At 38.8% G+C, this 24,073-nt stretch overlaps 1 protein-coding gene and 1 long non-coding RNA gene across 2 annotated transcripts in view; both read right to left on the reverse strand.

Annotated features, from left to right (window-relative positions):
* The window catches only part of ADCY5 (adenylate cyclase 5), a 244,372-nt gene that overhangs the window by 159,161 nt on the left and 61,138 nt on the right, over positions 1-24,073 (reverse strand).
* LOC141507222 (uncharacterized) lies at positions 983-22,159 on the reverse strand. The gene is made up of 2 exons (XR_012474099.1): positions 13,456-22,159; positions 983-12,473 (listed from the first exon to the last, which is right to left on the reverse strand). It is a non-coding gene; the product is annotated as an uncharacterized LOC141507222 (long non-coding RNA).

Genomic DNA, 24,073 nt, shown 5'->3' on the forward strand with positions numbered 1-24,073 from the left:
AGGCACCTGGTCTAAGGCTGTTCTAAGAAGGCCTGCTGGGTCCGCAGGGCAGATGCCTCCTCCTAGGAGGCTTCCTCTCCTCTGCTGTGGCTTTGATTTCAAGGCCAGGGGATTTCAGTCCCTCAGACAAGAGTCAGCCGTCTCACTGCTGTACCAAGAGTTTCCACTGATCTGGAACTGATCAGAGCTGGGGAGGAGATCAAAGGCATGTCTTTCTGCAAACTGGACTGGAAAGTCTCTTTTGGGAGGGTCTCCATCTATTTCCCAGCAAACACACATACAAAAATGCCTAATATGCCCATTTTGGAGAGGAGGGAGGTGCTTTATGGCATAAGACTGGTATAAGAGAGCTACTCTCTAGCTCTGTTCTCTCCTTTGTATCTCTTAGCTAGTTGTTGACACATTGCTTCCCTTATTAAAATGTAAGCTTCTGGAAGTTGTGACTTTGTTTCCAACTTTCTTCCTATCCCCTGAAGCCAGCATAAAGCCTGGTTCATAATGAGCTATTAAATTCTGGAGAAAGTCAGGAAAAGCAAGAAAATGGAGAGGCAGGGAACAAGGGGAGTTTCAGATGTATTCTGGAATAGGAATGAAAGTTAAGGATCACTCCAGTGGGGTGGAATAGAAAGAACTCTGGACTCAGAGTCCAGTTCTAGTCCTGGTTCTGCCAGGAATTAGATGTGTAATCTTAAACAAGTCACATGACTCCTCTGAGCCTCAGTCTCCTCAACTGTAAAATGGGATTAGTGTTGCTTTCACAACCTACAGGGTTGTTATGAGGACAGAGGAAGAGAAGGAATGGAAGCAGAAGACCTGCGTTTCAATTCTGCCTCTGCTATTTCCTAGCTGCTTGACCTAGGACAATTCATCCAACCTCTCTAATCTCAGTTTTTTAATCTACAAAATGAGGGGTTTGGATGAGATGGGACCTAAGGTCCCTTTTGACTCTCTATCCTATGATCAAAAGTCATATTTTTCTTAAAAAAAAACACTGATCAGTATAGTGGTCAATCATGATTCCAGGGGACAAACAATGAAGCAAGCTCCCATCTCCTGACGCAGAGGTGGTGGACTCAGGGTACAGAATGAGACATACATTTTTGGATGTGGTCAAAATAGGAATTTGTTTTGTGTGACAATGTGTGTTTGTTACAAGGGTTTTCTTTTTCCAATAGTGAGACAGGAGAGAGAAAAATTCATTTTTGTTCATTAAAAAAACAACAATTCAAAGTCATTGGCTTTGAGCTTCTTTTTTCTCATGTCTAAAATTAGAGTGTTCTACAAAAAAAATACCAAAGGCCCTTTCAGTTCTATGTTTATATCTAATTTGAGGTAACTTTCCACTGTCACTCTTAGGTGATTGAGAGTGGAAAGGGGACTTCTTTCTCCAAAGACTGCTCCACCCTACCCCCAACTGGGAACTCCCTGTCTTCCTTCCCCTTTTTCCCTTCCCTTACTGTCACCTACCCTACCTCACTGCAGCTCAGAGAACACACAGCCAGCCATCTGTCTCAAGTGCATAGATTATGTTACTCCAGCTGCAAGGGAATCTAGGGGCACCAACCATGTACAATTCAAAAAGTGACAACTACATCATCTTAGATTGTCTAATTCAGTTTATCCAATTTGGTTTAAAAAGCATGGCTTGAGGTGACAGCTAGATGGTGCGGCCCTGGAGCAACAGCCCTGGAGTCAGGAGGACCTGAGTTCAAATGTGACCTCAGATACTTATTACCTAGCTGTATGACTTTGGGCAAGTCACTTAACCCCATTTCCTTGCAAAAAAAAAAAAGAAGAAGCATGGCTTGGAATCTTGTAGTACCTTCTTGTTTCACTCTTAGTTCTATTCTTCCTATCAAGTCATCTATCTCCAGTCACATTGTCCTTCTTTCATTCTTACTTTTATCCCTAGCTGTACAGTCAAACCGCTCCTCTTTGCTCCTTTGCCTTGATCTCCCTGAAAGTCATGTGCTTTCTACCCAAGCATCAAGTCAAATCCTACTTGGTAGACATTCCTGGGTCTCACCCACCCAACTTGGACAGTACATGTCTTATTGACCCCAGTCAAGTACAAGTTGATATCTAAGAGCAAGACCTGAGTCTTTATTTTTTACTTCTGTTTCTCCCACAGTTAGATTTATTGAGATGCAGAAGACATAAATTTTCAGAGATGGCCAATAAACTGAATTAGTACTGTTTCTGTTACTGTACTCAGTTTCTTCTTCCCCCCACTTTCCTCCCCCCCACAGATTTTCTTACAGAACCCAGCTCTTTTACAATCCAGAACACTAGCATGAACAAGTAAAGGTTTCCTTCTGATTCTGGATCTATAGTCCCCACTTCAGTTTACCTCATGTCCTTATCTGCTGGCTAAGATCTTAGACTAACATTAACATAAAGTTAAACAGTAGAAAAGTCAACTACTACCCCATGACATTTTGTTTATGCTGACCCCAGTCAGAATCTGAGTATTCAAATGTAATGAAGGTCTAATTATGTTCAAGGTCCCATGAAAACAGGAGGAAATAAAAAGGGCAAGATAAACTCGAATGAAAAGGGCACCAGATTGGGAATCAGGAAATCTTGGTTCTAGTTCCCAACTATGTGACCCTGGAGAAGTCATTTCCTTTCTCTGCACCTGCTTCCTCATCTATAAAAAGTAGTCTACTGTAGGAGGAAAAGCACTGGACTTGGAATCAGGCAACTAGGACATAAATCCTGGCTCTGACTACAGTTGTGTGTGTAATTATAGGCAAGCTTCCTCATTTGAAATATGGGAGATAATAATAATAAACAATTGCTTATTATTGTTTTTAAAAATTTTAACAATTAGTTATTATTGATAGCTAACATTTATATAGCTCTTTATAGTTTGCAAAACACTTAATAAGTTATCCCATTTGATCCCCACTAAAAACCCTTTGAGATAAGTGCAATAATTATGCCCTTTCTACAGATGAAGAAACTGAGGCTAAGAAAGGCTGTGACTTGCCAAGAGTTGTACAACTAGTAATTGATCAGGGCAGAATTTGAACTCAGATCCCCCTAATTCCACATTTATTGTACTATATTCATTAGTTGAATCTATGAGACAGAAGCTGTATTTGGTGCAGGAGATAAAAGTACAATGAGTACTTGTACATTCCCTCCTAGAAAGGAGCTCACATTCTAAAGGGGGACCCAATAGCATCACACATAATGAGATACAGATAAAGAAAACAAAAAAGAAGTAAAGTACAAAGGTAGTTTGAGAAGCAGGGCACTGAAGTTGTAAAGTGAGTCAGGAAAGGCTTCTTTTAGAAGTATTGCTTCAGCTAGGTCTAGAAGGAAAAGAGGCATTCTATGAGGCCAAGGTGAGAAGAAAGCACATTCCAGGTTTAAGAAACATCAATGTAGAGGCATTAAGGTGGGAGATGTAATATTGAGGCACAGGAAGGTCAGTCTGAGTGAATCACAGCATGCAAGAAAGGAAGTCATATCCAATAGGGCTGGAAGGAGAAGTTAAAGGCCAGGTTGTGGAAAGCTTTAAAAATTAGAGTCTAAGGGAAATCAAACTATGCAAACCCTTAGATCCAGCACTACTACTAATAGGTCTATTTACCAAGGAGATCATAAAAAAAGAAAAAGACCCACATATACAAAAATATTTATAGCAGTTTTTTTTTTTTTTTGTGGTGGCAAACAACTGGAAATTGAAGGAATAACCATAGATTGGGGAATGGTTGAACAAGTTGTGGTACATGAGTATAAGGTAATACTATTGTTCTAAAAGATATGATGAGGAAGCATATTTTAGAAAAAAGACCTGGAAAGATTTTTATGAACTGATGCTTAGTGGAAAGAGAAGAATCAGGAGAACACTGTACATTGTAACAGCAACATTGTGCAATGATTGACTAAGGTTGACTTAGTTCTTTTTCCTCAGCCTTACAATGATCCAAGACAATTCCAAGACTCATGATGGAAAAGGTCATCCACATCCAGAGAAAGAATTGATATAGAGTTTAAATGCATATCAAAACATACTATTTACACTTTATTGTTTGCATGTGCTTTTTAAAATTGTAAATTTGCAAACTAAATTTTTTCACAACTGTTTCTTATTTCACAACCTGATTAATATGGAAATAGATTTCACATGATTATACATATATAACCTATATCAAATTGCTTACCATCTTAAGGAGGGGGAGGGAAGAAAAATTGGTAACACATTTTTATTAAAATAAATATTAATAACTTTTTGTTATTTTGTAAATGGAAATGGAAAAAAAATAAATATTTTTTTAAATTAGAGTCTACATTTTCTTCCAGAGATTATAGGAAGTCAATAGAGTTTATTGACTAGGAAATTAATAAAGTCATATCTGTGCTTTTAAGGAAAATCTTTGGTAGTAGTATGGACAAAAAATGGAAGTGAGGACACACTTGAGATAGGGAGATCATTACAGGTCTACAAGCCTAGGTTTTAAGGAGATCACTGCAATAATCTTGGTGAGAGGTGATGAACATTTAAATTATGATGTGTCAGTTAAGAGGGGTTAGATGTCAGAGATGTTGTGAAGGTAGAAACAGCAAGATTGGGCATCTAATTAGATATGGATAAAGAGAGGGAATGAGGGGTTGCAAATAATGCCAGAGTTATGAACTTGAGACCAGTAGAATTATGGTGCTTTTGAAAGACATAGGGAAGTGTGGAAGAAAGAACACAAGAAGAACCAAGAGAACACTGTATACAGTAACAGCAATGTTGTTTTAAAAATAGTGAATTTGAGTTATTTTGACTATTATAAGTATACAAATTAACCATAAAGGACATATAAAGAAAGATGCTATCTGCATCCAAAGAAAGAACTGATAAATAAAAGTATGTATAGAATAATTTTACATATCTGTACATATTTTTACCTAATGGTAGCCATCTCTAGGATGGGGAAAGGAAAGAAGAAAAAAATTTACATGATTTTGTTGTTTATTTTAAAGGAATAGGAAATTGTACATAAAAGATTAACAGTTTCATAAGCTATCATTTTTTATTGTACTGTTATGGAAATGCTTGGGTTATTCCATAAATTTAAGAAAATTCTTAAAAAGCATGAATTTTCTTTTGGACATGTTAAATTTGAGATGTCTGAAAGACATCCAGTTTGAATTGTCCAATAGATAATTAATGATACTGGACTGAAACTTGGGGACTAAATATGTAGTCCTTAAATTCACTGGCATAAAACTAATAATTAAGCCCTTGGGGACTAATGGAGTCACCAAGGGAGATACTTAATAGAGAATTACATAATGGATATGTAATAAATAATACTTGCATAATCTATCACAAAGGATTACTGTAAACTTTAAAGCATTTTAAGGTTTGTAATGAAACTGTATAAATGGGATTATTATAAAGTGAAAGGATTAGGTTAAATGATCTGGATTTGAGTGAAAGGATAGAGAACCTTGGCTCTGCTGCTTAATATATTTAAGACCTCAGGCAAATTACTTATCTGCTCTGGGCCTCATTTTCTTTATCTGTAAAATGAAAGAGTTTATATTAGCTGACTTCAAAAGATCATTCTGGTTCCAAATCCATGATTCTAGGATCAAGTAAGTTTCTACTATCAAAGCGCTTATAACTGAAATGGGAAGACAAGATAGGGACATATTATATGATAATGGCATGCAATCTTACTGAATAATTGGTATGGTCAGTGCTGTCTAATAAAAACTTACTTATATCATTTACTGTTCACTGCCTTTGCCACCTTCTTTAACGTTTTTTGCCAAAATTTAGAGGAAGGCATGTGAGGTCCGGCAAGATGTTTGCCTTTCTGGCACCATTCAGATTTAAAACATGGGACTCTAGTATTTACTGTCTTAAAAACTGAGGATACTTAAATAAAAACTCAAAGGAAGAGAAGATTAGAGTGAGCTGGAGTAGTCAGGAGAGGCTTCACAGAGGATTTAAGTCTTGAACAAAGAATAGTCTTCTAGTAGCAAGAGTATTCTAGACAGAGAATGGTACTAGCAAAAGAAGAAAGGAGAGTGAGGGATACGAGACAGTGAGACACAGAATACCACAATTGGAAACAATCATAGAAGTCATCTTGTCCTACTTAGATCTAAACTAGATTCTCATTTCACCCATTTCACTAAGGTCATTCAGTTTTTGTGTAAAAACCTCCAGTGAGAAGGAACCCACTATATCCCAATATGGCCCCATTCTACTTTTGAACAACTCTTAATTGTTAAGATTTTCTCAAGTCCTCTGGAATTCCACTCAATCTTGAATCTGCCCTCAGGGCAAAAAAAGCAATCCTTCTCCAAATACTTAAAGATAGTTAGAAAACCCTCCCACCACCCACACTAAACCCTCTTCTTCCGGGTAAACATTTACATTTTCTTCAATCTAAATATAGTTCAAACACAAGCCCACTTAGATACCTGTCTAGTTTATCAATGTCCTTCCTAAAATGGAAATCACAGAATTAAACACAAGATCTGATCACAGAGAGAATGCACATGGTGATATATAATTCAGGGTAAGGAAAGTGAGAAGGAAAAAAATGGGAGTTTGGGGACAGATTGTGAAAGGTCTTGAATATGTTTTTAAGAATTAGTGAGCAGGGGCAAACCAGGTGGCACAGTGCATAGAGCACCAGACCTGGAGTCAGGAGTACCCGAGTTCAAATCCAGCCTTAGACACTTAATAATTGTCTCTGTGACCTTGGGCAAATCACTTAACCCCAAAAAACTTTGCAAAAAAAAGAAAACCCAAACAAACCAACAAACAAACAAACAAAAAAGTATTAGTGAACAGACTATGAAAGGTTTTTTTGATCAGGGAAGTAATCTAACAAAAATAATGTTTGGGGAAGATAAATCTAAGATCAGTGTGTAGGATGGAGTGACTGGAGGCAAGACCATTTGGAAAGATGTAATTGCAATAATCCAGGGATTATTCAATCAGTGAAAAGGATTGATGAGACAACCATCAAAGGTAAGAACATTACAAAGGAAGAACTAACAGGATTTTAGCAACTTGTTGGACTGACTGGAGAAAGGGGTGAAAGAAGTTGAAGCTGGGATAGTCAGCATGGAGCCCTGAGAAATGTGCTGAAATTGGTGCTAGTGAATCTGGGTTCAAATCCCATCTCTGACAATTCCTATCTGTGTAACCTTAGGCAAGTCACTTAACTAATTCTCAGGGAGTTTTTCCTCATCTGTAAAATGAGAAGATTGGATTTCTATGATCTGCAAGGTCCATTCTAGCTTTTAAATCTATCTATAGTATTATAGCTCCCAGGATTCCAGTCTTTGACTGCAAGAATGTAGCACTGAGATAAAGAAGGAAGTCTGGAAAAAGGGTTGCTTGGGAAGAAAGATAATGAGTTTATTTTTGGACATCAGGGACATTCCCAGTGGATGTGACTATAGGGCAGTTAAAGATACACAGTTTGTGGGGAAAGAGAATGTGTTGGAGATTTGTATGCTCTAGGAGAAAGTGACTTTTCTCTGGCACTGTTCTTCCCTGGTGTAATATCTCCAGAGAGAAACAGGATGCCTGTAGGCAAATTCAACATCTAAATGGCCTCCCTTTTCCGGGTGTAACTATATTGCACTGGCAAAATTTAAATAAACAAAAAAATTTATTTTTTCATCTATGAGGTCTAAGGCCCTATGCAAGCCTAAGTCTATGAAGATGAAAAATTAATATCGTTCCTGCCTATTAGGAATTTCTAGCCTCAGCAATACCATCCATGACAAGTTCCAACCAGGAAAGGGAGCCAAGAGGTCAACAAAACTAACCAGCTGAACCCAAATCAGATTAAAATATCATTAGGAAATGTTTAACAAAATAACTAAAAGTGCAATAAAACATAGAAGTTATTAATTTGTGGTTTTCCAAGTCAATGTGCCAGCAGGAACCTGTTTCTATACCACTGGTATAAAAGATACTAGAACTGGAATTCAAAACCTTGGTTGTTCAAATCCCTTTGTCACTTCTCTCTGGGCCTCAGTTTTCTCCTCAGGAAAGTGATGCACAGGGGCAGCTAGGTGGTGCAGTAGATAGAGCCCTTAAGTCAGGAGAACCTAAATGAAATCCAGTCTTAGAACTTAATAATTACCTAGCTGTGTGACCTTGGGCAAGTCAGTTAACACCATTACCTTGCAAAAACCAAAAAAAGGAAAATGATGCATTAGATTACATTTAGTTAGTCAACATGCACCTCTGAGAATTCTCATCTCTAAATCTATGAACTCTATTGCTTTCTTTTAATTTTTTAAAAATAATTTATTGATGGCTTTTATCTTTAGATATGACAGTGATTTCAGGACATGGATTCTACTCCATCCCTTCACAATGGCAACTTCCCTTAATTATTGATTGTTTGACAATGAGGCAAACCTGATTTGTTTGGGTCTATAGAACATACTGAAAAGGGGCATAGGATGAAGGTATTATATAATAACAATGATTGATATTTATATAGCACATCATTTAACATTCACTATAATCTCCCCAGCTAGGTGTTGTTGATAGAGTACTAAGGAAGGCTCATCTTCCTGAATCCAAATTTGACCTCAGATATTTACTATCTTTGTGACCCTGGGCAAGTCACTTCACCCTAATTTCCTCAGTTTCCTCATCTGTAAAATGAACTGGAAAAGAAAATGGCAAACCACTCTAGTGTATTTGCCAAGAAAATTCCAAATACAGAATCAATTAGAATTGGACACAACTGAAACAACTGAACAACAACCTGTGAGATATAAAGTACAAATATTCCTTAGCTTCCTCAACTGTAAAATAAACCTGTGATGTCAAATTCTAACAATAGAGGTCATTAATCCCAATATAAAGATCTCCATGGACAACATTTTGACTTAGTTTTTAAGTATAATGTTAGTTCTGCTTTATTGAATTCTTATTTATTTTGTACACTATTTCCAGATTAATTTTTAATCTCATTCAGGCCACACTAGAGAGTGCTCTGTGGTATGTTTCACGCTTCCAAAGTCCCTTCCAGAGCTAAATCTAGGATCTAATTTCTCTTTCTTTCTTTCTTTCTTTCTTTCTTTCTTTCTTTCTCTCTTTCTTTTTTTAAGTTTTTGCAAGGCAATGGGGTAAAGTGGCTTGCCCAAGGCCACACAGCTAGGTAATTATTAAGTGTCTGAGACCAGATTTGAACCCAGGTACTCCTGACTCCAGGGCCGGTGCTTTATCCACTACGCCACTTAGCTGCCCCTCTAGGATCTAATTTCAGGATACTACTATTGATCCCATTTTATAGATAAAGGATACTGACTCAGAGAGATTGAATCACTAGCTAGAATTATTAATCATCAAAAACAAGATTTGCACCAAGACCTTCCTGCCTCTAAGACCAATCTTTTTATCCTCAGATATTGCTGCCTCCTCAAAAACCAAAGAGGAGGGCCAATATCATGACCCTCAAACAGGATTGCTCATGGCTAATCCAAGAAACACTCTATTTAATTATATATATATATTTACCACCCATACCTGTCACCCCAGCTCAATACTAAATCAAGACATAGCTCTCTAAATTTTTACACCTTTTTCCTTCATTGACCAAATAATAATATAAACTCCTTGATGGCAGGGAAAACAGCTTCTGCCTCTGTATCCCCAGTGCCTAGCACTTTCATGTGGGTATAGAGCCTGGACCTCTGATCTCACTGATGTAGGCACCTCCCCAGTGAAAAATCTCTGTAGTATCCCTGCAATTCAGAGAACTGAGACATCATTAGAAAGTCTTCGAGTATGGCCAAGGGCAACTGACTTGCCCAAGCAAGTGACAGTATGGCTCAGAAACAGACATCTGAAACAGGCTCTGAATCCACTGGATCCTCACACCATTACTTCTGAAATACTGGGCAAATCTTTGTTGAATGGAACTGCATTGAATTTCAGCCACATATCTTAATTCTCTGATTGTTATGTTGTTTCAGTTGTGTTTAACTTTTTGTGACATCTGGGGTTTTTCTTGGCAAAGATGCTTAAGTGGGTTTGCTATTTCCTTCTCCAGTTCATTTATCAGATGAAGAAACTGGGGCAAACAGGGTTAAGTTACTTGCTCAGTGATTGAGGATGGATTTGATCTCAGGAAAAGGAGTCTTCTTGATTCCAAGTCTGCTCCTTCACCTAGCTGCCCAGAATTCTCTGGACTTCATTTCAAATGGATCTTTCCCCTTGCCCTAACCTAGATAATAAGGGGGCAGAGTTCCTTCTGGGGCGGGGGCTGGGGGGGGGAATCAAGGAGAAGGAAGCCTCTGGAGCAATGACTCATTTATCACTTTCAAGGAGGTGACAGTTCTAAGTGAGATCCTTGACGAGAGGTTATAAAGAGAAAAAGGCAGGGGACTAAGAACAGAGTTTTGGAAAAGTGAAACATTTAGGGCAGGAGGAAGTAACAGAGATATAGAGAACCAAGGGATTGTCAGTCGGTCAAGACATGTCAGTCATGGAGCTAAGGGGTGGGGATACAAAGAAAGACAAAAATAGTCCCTGCTCTCAAGTAGCTCACAGTCAAATGGAGATTACCTACAAATCACTAAGTACTAACATGATAACTCCAGGATAAACTGGAGTTAAAGAGAAGGCACTAAGATTAAGGAGTGGGAAAGACTGTAAATTAAGTAGGACTGGCTGGGACTTGAAGGAAGCTAGGAGACTGGGATGAGTGAAAGAGCATCCTAGAAGGATAGACAGTTATTGAAAACACTGGAAGCTGGGAAATGGAGTGCTGTGATGGAGAAGTATCAAAGAGCTGGTGTCAATGGAGAAGAATCTGTGGAAGGAGGTTAGACATATAAGAAAACTGTTTAAAAAAACTGGAAAGGTAGCAAGTTAGGAGCACAGAGTCTCAAGAAAGAAGGGGTCATCTGAATCAAATACTCCAGAAAAACAAAAGAAAATGAGGATTGAGCACTAAAAAAAAGGTCACTGGTGTTGATAATTAAGACATCATTAGTGTTCAGGAGACTGATGATGAAGAATGCCTCCTGCCTCTTGGCATTGAAGTGATGAGCCAGAAATTAAGAATGAGGTATACTTTTTAAGTCAGACAATGTCCATGTGTTTTGCTTGACTGTATTTGTTACAATGGAGGGCTTCTATTTGGAGGAAAGAGCAAACTGAGTTAGTAGGAATGGATGGAAATGTAGGAAAAGGAAGAAAATATCATTAATACAACATTAAAACACAGAAAAAAGTTCAGAAGGAACAAAGAGCAATTTTGTTACTACCCTCATAAATTTAATATACACTCCTTAAAAACAAACTATACATACAAACAGAAGTTCAGTTTCATATACAATCTCTTTTATGTTCTTCTTTATTTGCTTATGATTAAATTCATAATGAAAAAATAAAAATGTAAAAAGAAGTCAATAAACAGTGTTGTTTTAATAGTGAAGGAAGCATAAGCCAAGGATCACAAAAGGGTTTTAGGAATGGAAAAGAAAGGGAGAAGAAGGAGGGAGGGAGAGAGAGGAAAAGGGGGAGGGAGAGAAAGGTGGGGAAAAGAGAGAAGGGAAGAGAGAAAGGAGGGGAAAAGAGAGAAAGGGGAGAGAGAAAGGAAAGAGAGGGAATAAGGAGGGGGAAGGGAGAGAGAGAAGGAGAAGGGAATGAGAAGGGGGAGAGAAAAATACAGAAGTCAGAGAGACAGAGACAGAAACAGAAATAGAGACAGAGAGACAGAGACAGCACATATGTGTGTCTCCACACCCTCCATGGAGAATGCAGGCATAAAATGTAAAGCACTGGTTATAGAATTTGGTTAGTGAAACTATAAAGAGGAATGAAGTGTAACCACAGAATCTGGGGGAGAGATGATTGAATTATATATATATTTTTTTCCGGCAGCAGAACAGTTTAACTCACAAAATTGGCTTTGCTTAACAAAAGTGTGCCCACTTATCTTGTTTAGGGGAACTGGATAGTGATGGTTTGTGTTCAAGACTTTTCCCATGAGGGAATGTGAAAAGAAAAAGCCTAAGCTAAATTAATGTGATACTGTCCTCTTCCTCCTTTAAAAATATTCTTATATAGATGAAATCTGGTTAAAACAATTAAGGGAAACCTTAGGGAATAAAGGAGAATTTATAGTAATAATGGAAAATACATCAGGAACCTTCCATAGGAACTCATTCAGAGCTTCTACATAGTAGCTATGTGACTTTGGGCAAGTGATTCTGTGTCTCTGAGCTCCAGTTTCCCCATCCACAAAACGGGTATGATACCAACCCCAACCCCCCAAGATAGTTGGGAGAATGGATGGGAAAGCTTTCTATATAAACATGCTATTATTATGTCACAACAGAGTGCATTTTTATTCATTCTAACCTGATGATTTGTTTGATTAGTACCAGCTAGCTCCACCACCTCCTTCTCCCTCCTCTAATCCAATGTACTGGAATTCTGCAACTCTTTCTTTGGCCCCTCTTTCCTCCTACAGACATGTAAATAAAATACAAAGTCTCAGCAGCTGGAGTTTTCCTTTTGGTTCAGTCAATTCAGAAATATCAGAGTGGGGAGAGTGGAGAATAAACTAAGAGGGAAAAACCTGAGCATCAGTTTTCACCATCATCAGTGGTGTAGCTTTGAATTAATCACTTAATCTTTTAGGGCCTCAGTTTTTCCATCTGTAATAGAAGGGGATTGGGAAAAATGATCTTGAATATTCCAACTCTAAAGCTATAATTCAATACAACCCTTCAAGACTAAAGTAGAGAATCATAAATTTAGAATTGGTAGTAATCTTTGAGATCATCTATCTAGTCTGGAAACTCTTAACCTGGGGACAGGGGAGGGAGAGAACTTGGAACTCAAAATTTTAAAAACAAAAATTAGAAATTGTTTTTATATGTAATTGAAAAAATTAAATATAACCATTAAAATAAAAATCTCTGCTCCTGTTAAACCCCTCAATTCACAAATGAGGAAAGAAGCACAGATTCACAAAGTGATTGTTCAAGGTACCACAGATAGTAAGTGGCAAGGCTCAAATTTGACCCTGGGTCTTCTAATTCTAGATCCCTGTAGTCAACTGTTTCTCAAGATGTTTCAGTAAAGTCTGAATGACAACTTGCCAGGAATTTTGTACAAGGGCTTCCTGCCTTAAATGTCAGAAAGAGGCAAGATTATCTGTAATTCCCCTCTTATGAGTGAGGGTCCCAAACTATGGCCCACAGTGTCAAATTCAACCTGCCACCAGACAGTAAAAATGCTTTTTATGGACATTATGTGATTTGTACATTTACAGCCCTCAAAACTAGTTTTCTGATCCCTGATTTAAAGGATTCTAAATTCTTAGCCTGCCTAGCTCTGATCTGCCCAGATAGGATTCCTCCCTTAAGCTGTTATCTGCCTCCCTTAGAGTGGAAGCTTTGAAAGAAAAAAAAATGGGTTTAGGATTCCATAACAATACCAACCAACAATCTTCTCGTACTCAGGCCTGGTCCAGCCTGACTGAATCTTGCTCTATCATCCTCCCTTCTCTGGGTCAGATGAGCTGAGAAAGAAAAATCAGTGAGGTTAGATAGGCCAATCCATCACTTTGATACAGATTAACTATCCCTCTCTTCATCTGACACCCAAGCCTGGGAAAGGCAAACACCTGGAGAGGGAAGAAAGCAGGTAATAAATCTACCCAGCTCTGTTTCTTCACACCCCTCTCCCACACCCTCATATCTCACCTGGTCTGAACCTAAGGCTGTCAGGTGTGCCCTGAAGCCCTGATGTGGGCTGGAAACTCAAAGGAAGAAGAGAAAGGGCAGTAATCAAGCATCATCCTCTCCTTTTCCTGACTGCTAGAGAGAAAGTCTCTGATGCCAACTCAGCTTCAGCTCTCAGACAAAAGTCATGTAGTCTCCCACCTTTTAACCCAATCTCCCCATAGGCCAGGGCAAAGAGGAATGACTGCCAGGTCATGAGGAGTGTGCTTTCTTGACCTCAGAGAAATCAAACTCCTCAATTAGTCTCTTAATTCTACACCTTTCCCTTAAACTTCCTCCTTCCTCAAATCAAAACATGGTGGACTAGCTATACAGGTAATCCACAGTTTTGCTAAGCTTCCTCTAGAGACAACCATCATATCTGCCCAGCATTCTATACACTGTGCCACTTAGCTCTTCCATGTAGTACAATAAATTGTTGAACAGAAGTAACTCGGGTATTATGTAGTTCATAATGTATCCTGGCATTCCTGGAATATGTCCAAACTGTTTTAAGGAAAGTGTCTATCTATGTATCTCTTCCTTAATCTAAGAGAGGCAAAAATTTAGCCAGTATCTTCCTTGATTCAAATGGGACATTGGAACCATTGCTTCCACAATAACATAAGTGAATAAACTTCATCAGGTGGGTCCCTGCAGTGCAGGTAACAACGAATGCTTCTGAAGAACCCATTCTGAGACTCCCATTCTCTTGCAGGATTGAGATGGATAAGACATACAAAGTTTTGCCAATATTAGGACACAAGGAGACCCAGTCCTTCACAATGCAAAGAGGCTATACTCAATGCTCACAGAGTATCAGCTAGATAATCCTTTGAGATTATCCAAGAATCAGACAAAACCCTCGATTTAGAGTCCTGGGTAAAATCTCATTTCTTTTCTTTTCTGTTTTTTGAGGCAATTTGCCCAAAGGTAACTTGCCCAAAGTCACACAACTAGTAAGTGTCTGAGACCACATTTGAACTCAAGTCCTCTTAATTCAAGTCACAAGCTCTTAGAACTTCAGTTCTGAGGAAAATGGATATCATAACAACTGCAACAGACTTTAACCTCACAATTATGGAGCAGCTTGAATGGAAGGTCAAGTGCTTAGCAAACATTATAAAGCTATTTACTTCTACCAGCATGACCTTGGACAAGTGATTTAACCTCTGTAGATCTCAGTTTCTTCACCAGCAAAATAAAAGGGGGGGGGGGGGGTTTGGACTAGAGCGTTGGTATCAAACACACAGGCCATGTGCAGCCAGTAACACTTTCAGGAGCCAGATTAAAATGTAATTGGGAAGTATTTAATAGAATAAAAATACAATAAAACATAGATAACATTACATGTGAAAACTCATCAATATGTGGCCTGCAGGGATACTTATATTAGTGGCCCCATTTCTTTTTGACTTTGACACTCCTGGCTTACATAGTCTCTGGTTCTTTTAGCTGTAGCTCTATGATACAATGAATCCCCTCATTTTCTAGATAAGGAAATGGAGATTCAGAGAGGTGCCCTGAAATAGAGGCAGAGTAATGACACAGTAACCCAGGGTCTCCTGACATCTAGTTTATTACATTTTCTTATTCTATGCTTCCTTCCATTCTCTCCTCCTTACTGCTTTCCTTCCTAAATCTTGGACTCAGCAAACATATTCAATATTCCCTTTGCCCCTCCCAGGGTAACCTCACAATTCAGATCTGTCCTATTTCTTTTAGTTCCCAAACTAGCTTCCTGTATTCAGGCACAGTATTCTTTGTCCTCTCAGAATCCATAACTGGACCATCATATGTAAAAGTTCAAACATTTGATGGAGTTTTGTTGCTGTTACTGTAAATGTGTTTTCTATGACAGTCTTAATCACTGTTGTTAGCACGTAGAGATGTAGAACCCAGGATTAATGATTTAATCCAGAGTTTCTTCTTTTTTTGGTGTATCATGGATCCCCTTTGGCAGTCTGGTGATGTTTACAGACCCCCTTCTCAGAATAAGGTTTTAAAAAACCCCACGAACATTCCTTCATAATGACAGGAAATAATAAATTTCAGTTAGGGGCTATTGAAAATAAAGATGTAATTTTTATTCTATTTAAGCTCAAGTACCTCCTGAAATTTATTAAAGGAATCCTTAGGGCTCTGTGGGCCCCAGAAGAAGAAGAAGCCCTAATTTAGAGCCAAGATGGATCTTTGAGATTCTCTAATCAAAGTAATGTAAATTTAGAGCTGGGAAAAGATCTTAGAAATTGTCTAGTTAGATTCCCTCATGTTACAGATGAGAAAACTGAGGTCCCCAGAAATTAAATGGCTTGCTTAATATCACTCAGGTAGTAAATGGTAGAATTGGGATTTGGACTCAAATTTGGACCCAAATCGTACTCCAAAATCCAAGAAAGAAACTGTACAATTAGTGGGCCTTGAAGGCAAACCAATGTTTAGAAAAGTGAAATCTGTCATATGAAGCTATGTCCTAATAACAGGGCAGTCCAGCTGTGCTCTTGCCTTGGGATTCTTGTAAGGGGAGCAGCTGGGCTGACATATCAATACAGGTGAGACCAGGCCAACATAGGGCTTTTCATTATTGTTGACTACATAACAATTGGCTGGGCATGGAGCAGATCCCAGGTGGAGGGAGTCACTGGCTCCAAGGGTCCCTTCCCTGAATTCATGGGGTTCCTGTCATCAGTGGCTATTTAGCTACAATGTTACCTAAACCCAAACCTTTTCACTCACTCACAAAAGTTATATGTCCTAAGAAATTCCACCCCAGGCCACATTCCATTCATGAGCCAAAGTGAGCCACCCTTCTTCCTCAGAAGCCATCAGGTACACCATCCTCATAAGCAATGTGAAAAGACACTTAAAGGTCATCTAGTCCAAATTTCACAGTTTACAGTTATGGAAACTGAGGCCCAGAGAGGTTAAATAACTTCCACAAGGTCATACATATAATAAGGAGCAAGGCTGGTGAAACCAGAACTGATTCTCTTCCCACTATGCCATACTTCTACTCACACATTCACACTTAGTGAAAACATTCTGCCTAATCCCAATTTCCTCACCAAAACAAGGGTGCACAGAGAGGGAGAGAAATTGGAGCAGAGAAATAGAGACTTAGTAGTTTGGCCCCATCTGTTTCTACCTGTCTTTTACCACCCCTTCCCTCCCCTCCCCTCCCCTGTCAGCCCTAGACTCTTTGAAGACAGAAAAATTAATCGTATTCAATCTAAATGATCTACAAGAGACCAATTCATAACTGGCCAATGTTTCTCAAAATGGAGGTCAGGATCTCCAGGGCAGGGTGTGGGGGGATTCCAGAGGAATCTTGCAGGGTCAGACTCACAGAGCTCCCAATAGCTAATTTGATAGTGGAAGGACTATAGCATGAGATTGAGGACTTCTTTTGCTAGGGATGGATGGAGAATGGGCAGGGGTTAATTTTCAATGTAGAGAAGTCACAGGCTGAACAAGTTTGAGTCATTGCTTGATGAAAATTATCAGCTTACTGCTATATGGAAAGGGAGACTCAAGGACCCCAGCCCCCACACTCCTCATTCTCAATCTTCAGTCTTTATCTCCATCATAGAACATCTGGATCCTTGCACATGAAAAAAGTTATAGTTAGGTATTTGTTGAATATCTGTCCTTTACTGGTTTGTCTCAGCCGGGGCCAAGTCACTCCCTTGTTGGGAGGTGATGCTATCGAATCTTAGTGAGTATGAGGATGACTTTATTGCCTCATTAAAGTTCAGATTTATTATTTTTTAAGTAAAGTTATGTTTAACATTTTCAAAACATGAAATTCAGCATGCCAGTGAAACATGAGAGGTCTGTATTGTTCCCCTCTCCCCACTCCCCAAATAGTCAAATATATAAGTTGTCTCAGTGTCCATCAAAGTATTCAGCCTATTATCTTTTTCTTAACTGGCAACCTTTCTTGAAGATAGGCACCAAGTTTACTTAAAATATGCAACATTTCCCCCAAAATTTATTCCCCCAAACTTTAATCCCAATATGTCAGCAACATATCCAGTCCTCCCCATATTCCCTGAAAATAGGTCCTAGTCAATCTGGTTCCAGTACATAAGTCAGAAGAGAATCATGATCTATGGATGGGCTATGGCAAGAACATGAAGGATTTCTGGATAGCTTCGAAGTTTATCTTATAGAGGAAAAGATCCTCCCAAATAGGTTTTGCTTCCCTATAGTTGGGAGCTAAATTCTAGATCAAAGGAGAAACACTGCTCCATTATGACCATCTAAACCACAACTCAAGAATCCTTGTAAGCAAGCATTAAAAGAGAAGAGAGAATATCTTCAAAGATTATCTTTAGATTCATAAACTCAAGATTACCTTCAAAGTATCACTGTATTCATGCCCCTAACTTTGGATAAGTCCTGAACAAATTCATCTCTAAGTGAAGGATGTCTACAGAGAAGATGACACAGCTCTCAGTTAGTTATGGTAACTCTTCCCTCATTTAGAATGTAATTAAATAATGTTGAAAAAGTGTTTGCTGATGGAAGTAACATGGTAAAATGGAAGAAATATTGGAGTTTGAATATACAGAGTTTGAAGACTTGGGTTCAAAATCCTGCCTTTTACACTACCTGTGTAATTTTTGAAAAGTCAATTGACTTCTCTGAGCATCAGTTTTTTGATTTGAACAATGAGAAGACTGGACTAAATAATTTTCAAGGTTACTTCTAGCTCTAGATCTAATCCTAGGATTGAATGAGTGTCATTGGACATTTAGAAATACAGTCTATCACTTGGCCCCCTTTAAATACTTCTCAACTGGGGCGGCTAGGTGGCATAGTGTACCGGCCCTGGAGTCAGGAGTACCTGGGTTCAAATCCGATCTTAGACACTTAATAATTACCTAGCTGTGTGGCCTTGGGCAAGCCACTTAACCCCATCTGCCTTTACAAAAACAACAACAAAAAAAATAAAATAAAATAAAAATAAAAATAAAATAAAAAAATAAATACTTCTCAACTTTATCTACTTTTAAAATAAATTCCATTCCTCAAGAAGGCATTGGAAGAGTACACAGTAAACACTTGGTTTTGATTGGTGTGATGTAGGGGAAAGAACATCAAATTTGGCATCAGGGGACCTAGAGTTAAGTCCCAAGTCCACTAATTAACATCTATGTGATCCTGGGCAAGTCACAACTTCTCTTGGTCTCTCTTTCCCCATTTGTAAAATGAAGGGGGTAGATTAAGGTCCCTCCAGGTATTAGCCTACACTTAGACCCAGAGTCAGGAAGATTCATCTTAGTCTCGGACTGTGTGACTCTAGGCAAGTCACTTAATCCTGTTTACCTCAATTTCCTCATTAGTAAAATAAGTTGGAGAAGGAAATGGCAAATCACTCCAGTATCTTCGACAAAAAAACCTCAAATGGGGTCACAAAGAATTAGACACAACTGAAAAAACTAAGCCACAACAACAAATGATTAGAGAACAAAAAGAAAAAATAAGCAAAACAAGAGAAAATAGTAGAAATTGTTAAAACCACTCTAAGGGATTCCCCTATAAAATTATTGTACCAAATAAGATATGTAAGCTTCCCTTTTCAGTTTTGAATTCCAGGATTCTATGGTTGCAGAGAGAACTAGAAAGTGGGCAGTAGGAGAAAAAGGGGTCAATCAAGGAAAATTTCCTGTAAATAATCAACCTTCTAGTAAATGATGACTACCTCTCAAGCCTCTATCAGTCTTCTTTTTCAGGATGAAACCGAACTTCTAGTCTTTTCAACATCTCTGGGTCTTCTCTGATACTTCTCTCCAGGGCCCAGTTCTCCTCTACCCCTTCTCACCAATCCTAGGCATATGAGGGATGTGGAATATTACATTGAGATAACAGAAGTGACAAAGCTCCCCTGTCCCTTAATGTCCCTTGGTGACCCTCTTCACCCAAGCTTTTATCCCAGTAGAACTCATGGTCTACATTCGATCTCTCTGTGGAACCTCAGAGAGAAGAGAAGTAAGGAGAACTTACAAGATGCCATTGACTCACCCAGGAAGAGAACCTATATATGTTCTCACATAGTCCATGCTGGCCCTCTTTGTATGACATAGACTGTTTATTCTAGACTTGGATATTTTCTGTAAACATGGGGTCAGGTTGCTAGGGGAGAGAGAACCTCCCATTTGTAAGAGAGAATTAAGATGAGACCATAAAATTTATACCTGTTGCCCTGTCAGAGATCTGAGATTGAGGGGGAGGGGAAAACACAGGGTCCAGCTACTCAGACAATGCTATGGCTGGTTTAATAAACAAGTAACCTAAGATACCCCTGGTTTCCCCTTCTACCTCCCAAGCACTCTGAGACAACTCCTTCCCTCCCACCACTCACTACTAACTTCATGCTAAGAAGAAAGAGAGAGGAATCACCATTGGATCATAAACTCACTCTAGAGTAGTGTTTTTGACTGGACTTGTCAGGGTCAACTTGTGAGGACTTTAAGAAAATTAAAGGCAACTTCACAATACAGAGCCAAGAAGATGTTAAAAATCGGAATACTGTGTGTGTCATTCTCCCTGAAGCTAAGCTATTCTTCACCTGATATTGGGTAACTGAAATCACTGGAAGTGGTGATCCTGATGTTTTTCCTAGGGAAACCTGTGGGAAGTTAACTACTTTAGTCTCACTTGGACAAAAAACAGGAGATGTTGTTTCCCAGATAACTTCTCTTACTCCTGGAGAATCTAGATGGACATAAAACCTTTGGATTTCAATCAGAGCACTTTCCTTTTATAGACTTAAAAGGAAAAATACAAACTTTGTTCTTTTATTTTATCCAAATCCTACTTCTCTGTGAATCAGAGCTATGATCTGCTCATTCATTTATTCAGTCAACAAATACTACTCTTACACATCACAATTTAAAAGAAATACCCAGAGAGTACAAATATACAACAAATACTCTAATGCACAAATAGGTGACAGACTGAGAAGGGACAGTAGCTTGCTGATGATCCCATAGCAAGGTAATAATAATAATAATAATAATAATAATAATAATAATAATAATAATAACCAAGATAAAAATAACATTTCCCTACATACTAGATAGGTGCTGTGGAGTGCTTAGAGCTTGGTCAGACTTTGAAACCACCAAGGTCATCCACTGCATCTTGGGCTATTGTCAATCATCCTCTCTTTTGTCTTGCTACCAACCTTGGATAATACTGGAAGAGAGATTGAGTTTGACAACTCTATGGAGCTCTGCCTTAATTAAATCCAAATCATACTCAAGTGAATTAATCACCTGTGATGTCACTGATCTTCAAAAATGAAGGACAAACAACAAGACTGAGATGCTTCAAAAAGTTATATACTAGTTATTCACACTCTTTTCTTTTGGAGAAGCAATCAAGGTTAAGTGACTTGACCAGGGTCACATAGTAAGTAAGTGTTAAGTGTCTGAGGCTGGATTTGAAATCAGCTCCTCCTGACTCCAGGTCCAGTGCTTTATCCACTGCACCACCTAGCTGCAATGAATGCAAACTCTTGTATGGAATACAAATTGTTGATAGAGAAGTTAGAGAGAAAAAGAGAAGTATGTGAAAAAAATTGCTGACATGATCACAATGAAACTGCTAGGGGACAAAGGCTAAAACAGTCACCAAAACCTGTCAGCAAGGGAAGAATGTTAGTGGCACCTTTTGTATGACCACATTCTTCTCCAAAGTAACCCAGAAAAGCTCCTGCCCTCAATAACAGCTTATTATTTCTAAATCTTAGACCCTGGAGATATAAGATCAAAGCTCAAAGATTTATTTAAGCTGGAAGGGACCACAAAGAATGAAATGTGCTGGGGCCACAAATAGAAAAGGAAGACAACTCTCAAGGAGCTCAAATGCTAGGGGGAGACAGGTTTGGGGGGCAGGGAAGATACAACACATATGGAAGGTTTCAGCTTCCAGTCATATGGGAATTTCCTGTTGTCCTTAAGATGTAGTAGCAGAGTAAATGGTAAAGCAGAGGCTATTCTAGTCCAATTCCCTCATTTAGCAGATCAGGCAACTGAAGCCCAGAGTTAAGAGAACTGCTGAAGGTCACACAGGTAATAATAATGAAGCCCAAATAGACATACCCATGGTCATCTGGGTAGGAAGTGACAGAGGCAGAATTTGGGAGATTTTCATACTTTTAGAACTAGAATAGGCCTCAAAGATCATCTTATCCAACTTTCACATTTAACAGATGCAGTGGCCAAGGTCAAGTGATTTGCCCAAGGTCACATAAGTGGCATATAATAGAATCTGGGTTCTCTGGTCCAATCCAAGGTTCTTTCCATCCAGCATCTTTACTCCACCCCTTCCAAGCCAGAATAGATAAGGCTACTACATGATTCCTCCAGGACTCTGATTTCTAGGTTAGGTGAGGAGGTCATAGTCTAGTGAGAGAGAGGAGAGAGAGAGAGAGAGAGAGAGAGAGAGAGAGAGAGAGAAGCCTTTCCCTTCATCTGGGGGATAAGAAAAAGTCCAAATGGGATAACTGTCTCAGAGAGATTTATGGCATTATTGTATGTGCTCAATGACACATAAATAACTTGCACAAAGACAGAAAATGCTATTAAGCACATACCCTCCCCTCTTCCAATAGCACTGAAGTGGGTGAATTATGGCCACATTTGACATAATTAGCCTCTTTCAATTCCTAAAATCATTACTCATGGGATCATGGATCTAGAAATGGAAGACTCTTCTAGTCCAATCCTCTCATTTTATACAAGAGGCCCACGGGAGCTAAGTGACTGGCCCCAAATCACACAGGAAATGATCATCAGTAAGGATTTAAGCCCTAGTCCCCCTTACTCCAGAATTGGTGTTCTTTCACTGTAATACCCTGACTCCTTGAAACTAACTATAGGCAGTATAATTGGCTTCTGTCCTCCTCAGATGAAAATCATGGGGTGGGTCCTAGCAAGAGGGTCCTTCCCTTCCTACTTCCTCCAAGTCAAATGTGTAGAAGAAACCAGAGCCAGGGAGCAGAAAATCACATTGAAAACCTCTCCCTCTGTTTTAATAGGACCCTACTTGCCAGCTATTGATTTTTAAATGACCTAATCCGGGGCCAGCCTTTATAACTTTCTTCTTCTCTGCCTGCATCCTACCACCTTCAACAAAGTTGAAAATGCCATCGCATCCTCACTTTTCCTGATTTTACATCTCTCCATAAAAGTCCCATAAAACCAGGATAACAACTCATAACATCTTAGACATTGTAAGGGGGTCTCAACCACAATAAACCAATCCAAGTACTCAGATCACTGCTGTTCCCTACAGCCCTGGTTTCCACTTCACTTCTGGGACATAATAGGCTGCCTATAATGAGAATGAGGCTCATTTTTTTCTAAAGCACCAATCACAGTCATTAAATCTTTTTGGAACTACTAAGCATGGGAATAACAGGATCAATGGAGCAGCCACTCTATTGTGAAAGATGAGAAAAACACATACATTGCTCATTACAATTAATATACAGTATACCCTAAGAATCAATCAGGAAGATCTGGGTTCAAGTTCCATCTCTGACACATACTGATTGTGTAACCCTGGATAAATCATCTAACTTCCATGAGCTCTTCCAGACAATTTTCTAAGACCCTGAGCTATCAAGAAGGGGCACCCTGGATAAATCATCTAACTTCCATGAGCTCTTCCAGACAATTTTCTAAGACCCTGAGCTATCAAGAAGGGGCTAACCTGCCTGCTTTGGTAGAAAAATTTTTATCCTGGGAGTTCCTAATATCAATAACATTACAGGTCCAGTACCTAACCCTATCTATACTCAACATATATTTCATTCAATCCAACATTATTCAAATGTAAATTTTTGTAGCTGACAGTCACAGGGGCCAAGAGTGGATATGACTGGAATCGATATCCATCCCAGTGATGGCACTCTCCCAATTTTGCTCCAGCATCTTTGGAAGAGTTGTTCCCTCCTCTGATGGAAATATCTTCTTGGAATGCTATAGTAGGCTAAGTTCCTGGAAAGTGAGGAATCTCACTTGCTTTTGTATTACAATGCCCAGTACAGAGTCTGAAATATAGTAGGTACTTGTTGATTATGATAATTCTCAGTATACATTAAATGCTCAATAAATGTTTATTGATTGAATGTGCGTAGTTTATCAAGCTTTGTAGAGGCTTGATAAAATATTCATTGAATGAATGAATGCAGGCTGTGGTATTCTGTTCAATCATCTATATAGCATCTACTTCTATCTGGCTTCCTTCATCTCTCCAACATACGCTGTCAGTCATAACTGAAATGACTGAAGGTGCTGATAAAGGATCATAGATATAAATC

Source organism: Macrotis lagotis, chromosome 1, assembly GCF_037893015.1.
Source record: "Macrotis lagotis isolate mMagLag1 chromosome 1, bilby.v1.9.chrom.fasta, whole genome shotgun sequence".
Lineage (NCBI taxonomy): Eukaryota > Metazoa > Chordata > Mammalia > Peramelemorphia > Peramelidae > Macrotis > Macrotis lagotis.